The sequence below is a fragment of the Camelina sativa genome, chromosome 5 (assembly GCF_030686135.1).
Source record: "Camelina sativa cultivar CO46 ecotype springtype chromosome 5, ASM3068613v1".
Classification (NCBI taxonomy): Eukaryota; Viridiplantae; Streptophyta; class Magnoliopsida; order Brassicales; family Brassicaceae; genus Camelina; species Camelina sativa.
The window spans coordinates 14,506,478-14,512,621 of NC_141884.1; the positions used below are offsets into that span (position 1 = coordinate 14,506,478).

The window sequence follows — 6,144 nt, forward strand, 5'->3', positions numbered from 1 at the left end:
CCCATTATAATTTTTGCATTTCCAGATATAGTGCTCACGCCTTTAGCGGAGTCATTCATTTTGAGAGAGGAGAAATATTTTTTATCTCTAAATATTGAGTGCGTAGTAGCACTATCTGCTAGACACATTTCTTCGTCTTCAATCTCAAAAGTTCACATTTTCTGGAGATAAATCATTCATAAAATATGCATTAATATATAACAAAGTCTTAGGAGATTTAAAATATATTACAAAAAGGACTTTAAACACCAAAAGTTTTACAAGCATATTTTACATAAAGATTTTAATCGCATGATTTTCCACTCTCTTGATTGACGAGAAAATCTGCGATATCCAGATGAGTTTCATCATTGAGACCATGGTAGGAAGGTCCAGCTTCATTTGAGATGAGATTGGTCTCAACGTCTCTTTCTTTTTCCTTTTGAGACGCTTGATATAGATCGGCCAAATGCTATGGTATACGACAAGTTTGGTACCAATGACCTTTCATGCCGCATCTGTAACAAATACTCTCATCTTTTTTCTTTATAATGCGGCTGGCATCATTTACATGAAGATCGTTGTTGGCTTTGCCAGCGTTGAAGCTATTAGAATAGTGACCTCTTCCTCTACCTCGGCCACGACCTCCTCCACGCCCATGACCACGGCCACGGCCTCGACCGCGTCCGCGTCCTCGTCCTTGCCAATTATAACTGGATGAAGCAACATTCACTTCTGGAAGTGGAGCTGATCCAGTTGGGCGAGTTTGATGATTCAGCATCACGAGTTGATTATTTTGTTCAGCAACAAGAAGAACGTGCATTAACTCAGAAAATCGAGTGTATCCTTTGGTCCGGTATTGTTCTTGCAGGATTACATTACCAGGATGAAAAGTTGAGAGCGTTTTTTCGATCATATCATAATCGCTCACTTCTTCGCCACACAAAGCCATCCTGGAGGTGATTCCGAACATAGCGGAATTAAATTCACCAACACTTTTGTAATCCAAGAACCGGAGATTTAACCACTCATGTCTAGCCTTTGGTAAGATCACATATTTCTGGTGATCAAACCTATCTTTGAGTGATTGCCAAAGATCTACAGGATCTTCTTTCGTGATGTACTCGTTTTTCAGATTATCGTGGAGGTGGTGGCGTAAAAACACCATGGCCTTGGCCTTATCCTCATCTGACGTCGTTTTCGACGGATCGATGGTGCTTAAAAGCCCATCCGATCTCAGATGCATTCGTGCATCCGATGCCCATGTCATATAATTTTTTCCAGATACATCAAGGGCAAGGATTTCGAGTCTGGCGAGATTTGACATAATTATCTCAAAAGAGTGATCTGTATAGAAACGGTTGGATCGGTTGGAGCAGAGAGACGATCGTGCTGATAACGTAATATGAACTATAACTATAATACACCTATATGTGTATATAGTTTTCTATAAAGTAAAACAAGAAACATTAAAGAGAGGGAGAGAGAGGAGAGACTAAGAGAGAGTGGGGGGAGAGTAAAAGCTTTTGTCTTCTTATCATCACTTTCTCATGCTGTACAATTCATATTTATAGTGGAATGAAAGAGTTATGAGTCATACTACTTATTAACATGGTAATGATATGTGTGATGACATGTGTTGATGGATTAATCAACTTGTTTTACAACACCATGTATATAGTTTTTCCATTGTTATCTTCCATTTTAGAAAAGATTTGCAAAAATTATAGTTCTCGATCTTTTAACAAAAAAAAAAACTACCTAGAAGACAAGAAGATTTAAAAGATGTATAATATGAAAGAATATTTTTTTGAACTTACTAAAAATCTTCTTGTCTTTCATATTATACATCTTTTAAATTAGTTGAGATTTCCATAATAAATTTTCTTTTTGCATATAAAACTAATTAATAGCTGTTTATCTATTATAATGATAAAAACTTAAGGAATAATTAATATATTAGACAATCCTATATAATAAGGTCAAAGTAAAAGAAACCTAGGTCGCTTCTATGGACGCCAAAGTAGTAGTAGAGCAGCCACGGCAGAAGGATAGGATGGAGAAGAAGAGGAATAATCTTATTCCTTCGTCGTCGATTTCATCACTTCCAAGTGAAATCCTTTTGAACTGTTTAGCTCGCATCTCGAGATATCACTACCGCTCCTTCTCTTTAGTCTCCTAGACCCTCCGCTCTCTCATATCTTCTCCAGAGCTCTATCAGTCTCGCTCCTGGATTGGAAACACAGAGCCTTACCTCTACATATGCCAACGCTTACCTCCTTATGAGCGCTGGTTCCTTGTTAATCAAACCATAGTTACCAACGGCCGTATTAAGGATGATGGGTTGAGCTTATCACCCATAGCACCTTCTCCCTCTGCTCCATCCAAGCCGTCCACTGTAGCCGTAGGTTTCGAAATCTACCAAATTGGCGGAACCATCAACGACGACAAGCGGCCATCCTCGGCCGTTCATGTGTTTGATTGTCGGACTCACACGTGGCGGGATGCTCCTAACATGTTGGTAGCAAGGAAACGCGCCAAGTCTGCTTTTATAGACGGCAAGATTTTTGTTATTGGAGGAACAAAGGACTCAAAATCCTCCTCGATGAACTGGGCTGAGGTTTACGATTTAAAGACTCAGACTTGGAAGCCACTGCTTAGCCCTTGTGATGACGCTAAAGTTCAGCTTCGTAGAGGACAACTTTACGTTAATAGTAAGCTTAAAACGTATGAATATGATTCAAAACAAGGAAGATGGAAGGATTCTCCAAAGGCGAGTTTGAGCAAAGGACCTTGGTGCATTATAGAAAATGTAAACTTTAGTGTTTTTGGGAGTGAGTTAATGTGGTATGACTCAGAGCGTAGTGACTGGTTCGTGGTTAAGGGTTTAGAAAATTTTCATATCAAGTGTGGTATTTACTGTCCTAGGTTAGCTAACTATTGTGGGAAACTCGTAATTCTACGGGAGTTTCTCATTCCAGCCTCTGCAAGGAAGAGGAAGAGTATTTGGTGTGACGTGATTAGGTTGGAGAAGCGCCTCGGCTTTTCTGGATTAGAGATTTGGGGTTTACTTGAACAGTCGAATGATGTGCTTACACTCCACATATCATATAAGTTCTTGAGCTGTATCACCCTTTGATTAATTTGTAACAAAGGCAATAACCTGAGAAAACTGATTCTTGATTACATGGATTCATGGATGGATGGTGAGTATCTCGATTTAGTCTCTATAAAGTTCCTGTAGTTTTTCTTTCACACTCTCTTATGCTCTGTTTCTATACTCTGTTTTTAACAGAAACAAGGAGTTACTCTCTCTATCTCTCTCTTGTGTTTGTTTTGTTCTTGTTCTTTGATAAAAACACAAAACGTTTTGGAAAGACAGAATAGAAAGTTGTCTACTTTTCTTACAAGAGAACAGTAGACAACTAAAGAACCTGCGTTATATCGAAGACAAGAGAAGAATGATTTGCTAGTTGTTGTGGTTTATGTAGATGATCTCCTCGTCTGGTAGCAGTTTGAAGTTGATTCACGAGTTCAAACAGAGAATGTCTTCTAAGTTTGATATGAGTGATCTTGGAAGATTGACGTATTATCTCGGTATCGAAGTCTTACAAGAAAACACAGGAATTACTTTGAAACAAGAAAGATACGCAGCAAGGATTCTTGAAGAGTGTGGTATGAGTGATTGTAATGCAGTACAGATTCCAATGGATTCAGGAATAAAACTCTCTAAGGCTGTGGACGAACAGTCCATTGGTGAGAGCGAGTATAGAAGATGCATTGGCTGTCTCAGATATCTGATTCACACCAGACCAGATCTTTCATTTGCAGTTGGAATTCTTAGCCGTTATATGCATGATCCCAAGAAGAGTCATGGTGTGGCATTAAAGCATGTTTTGAGATATTTGCAGGGAACTACAAGATTTGGTCTCACATTTAAAAGAGGAAGTAGCTCTGGTTTGATTAGGTATTGCAACAGTAGCCACAATGTGGATGAGGACGACGGAAGGAGCACCAGTGGCCACATTTTGTATCTCAATGACTGTCCGATCACCTGGTGCTCACAGAAGCAGGAAACCGTGGCTCTGTCTTTTTGTGAGGCTGAGTTTATGGCTGCAACTGAGGCAGCTAAGCAGGCCATCTGGTTGAAGGATTTGCTTTCTGAAGTTATAGGAGTTGAGCCTGAGAGGGTAACTGTTCGGATATATAACAGGTCTGCTATAGCACTCACCAAAAATCCATTTTTCCATGGACGGAGTAAGCACATTCACAGGAAATATCATTTTATTCGTGAGTGTGTTGAGAATGAGCAGGTGGAGGTTGAGCATGTCCCTGGTGTTGAACAGAAGGCTGATATATTGACTAAACCACTTGCAAGGATCAAATTCAAGGAGATGAGAGACTATATTGGTGTACAAGATGTGTCAAAGAAGGACTTCAAGCTTATGGGGGTGAATGGTGAGGATAAGCTTGAATTAACTTGAGCTTGAAGACATCCTAATCTCACCAAGATATGGTTCCCAAAGAGATTAGGATTAGGACAAATTAGGAGTTATCTAATTGTTATTTTAATTAAAGAAAATATTATGAATCTCTCTATATATAAGGAGTTGTTGAGTTGTAACAACACTTGTGAGATTAGAGAGATTAAGGAGGCTTTAGTTTTGAGAAGTTTCTAAAGCAATAATACGAGAGTTATTCGTTAAAGTCTTGAGTTTGATTCAATAATTTTTTCTTAGACGAAACCCAAAGTTGTAAACTAAACTGGGAGAAGAGGGTCCAAATTATTAATGGAATCGCTTGGGGGCTTTTATATCTTCACCAAGATTCGCGGTATCTGATTGTCCACAGAGACTTAAAACCGAGTAACGTGTTACTTGATAAAGATATGGTTCCAAAGATATCGGATTTCAGGATAGGCAAAATCATTGATAAGAATAAGACAAAAGCTAACACCACAAAGATCATCGGAAGTTAGTAAGCAACCGAACTATCAACATCATCGTTAGTTCGTTACCTTTGGAAATTAATAAATCAACTTTACAAAAACTCACAATTGTGTTTCATGTTTCTGGCTTGACACAGCGGTTACATGTCTCCGGAATACGCCAAGAACGGAACTTATTCAACAAAGTCAGATGTCTTCAGTTTCGGAGTCTTGGTTCTTGAGATTATATGTGGAAAAAAGAACAGAGACTTTTATATAAACTCAGAGAACGAAGAGAGCCTTGATTTTCATGATCTCTTCTTAATATCGGTTATGATTAGCTAGCGAGCGTGTGGATCTTTTTGATATGGCTTTTGTTCTTGGACTGTTTGTTAGTCTACAAGTGTCTCTGTGTGTGAAACATGAACTGTAATTTATCTCTAGCTTAGGGAGTAGGATCTAGATTCTGTCTCATTATGATTTTACTGAAAATAAAACCTGATCAAAGATTTCATTCTTCGTCTTGCTCGATTTGTACGTAATTTTCGGTGTTTGTTCTCGATTTTTACTATAATTCTTGATTTTCATGATCTCCTTTATAATATCCGGTTATGATTAGCTAGCGAGCGTGTGATATCTTTCTCATCTTTTTGATATGGACTTTTAATTTGTTATTGAACTGTTCGTCTACAACTACAAGTGTGTGTGTCATTTAAATGACTCAAGTGTTGCCAGGGAGTCCGTTGCCTGTTTCAGGGTTGCTCTCAACCACCACCGGCGTGTCTGATCGTGTGACCCTTCCCTCAACCGCAACCGTTTATGATTGTGTGTTGACTTTTAGTATAAAACTATGTGATTCCAGTCTCTGATCGTGTGTGTTTATTAGCGACTCTTCCTAAGTTCATTTGCTAATCAAACATAATCCCGGTTTAGTAATTAATCAAACTTAATCTGCTTCTCTATTTTATTAATATGTGATGAATGTTTACTCTATAATATTAAACAATACTTACGAGACTGTTTACAAAAAAAAAAAAGTGCCCATGTGCAATAGGCAAATCACATTGATCATCTTATTGAGAAGTAGAACGAAGACGGATATTCGTCGTCAGTTGGGAAACTTCAGCACAAGTAATTAAATAAAAAATCTAACAAATCAACCAAAATATGTTCAAAACTTACTCAAATCTCTCAAAAACCAAAAAAAGAAAAGAAAATAGAAATAACTTTTTCCATTG

At 38.2% G+C, this 6,144-nt stretch overlaps 2 pseudogenes; one reads left to right on the forward strand and one right to left on the reverse strand.

The window, feature by feature from the left end:
* Positions 1–283: 283 nt before the first annotated feature.
* On the reverse strand, positions 284–1,331 carry LOC147943750 (uncharacterized; annotated as a pseudogene).
* Positions 1,332–1,990: 659 nt separating this feature from the next.
* On the forward strand, positions 1,991–3,118 carry LOC104789249 (putative F-box/kelch-repeat protein At4g35120 pseudogene; annotated as a pseudogene).
* The last annotated feature ends 3,026 nt before the right edge of the window (positions 3,119–6,144 follow it).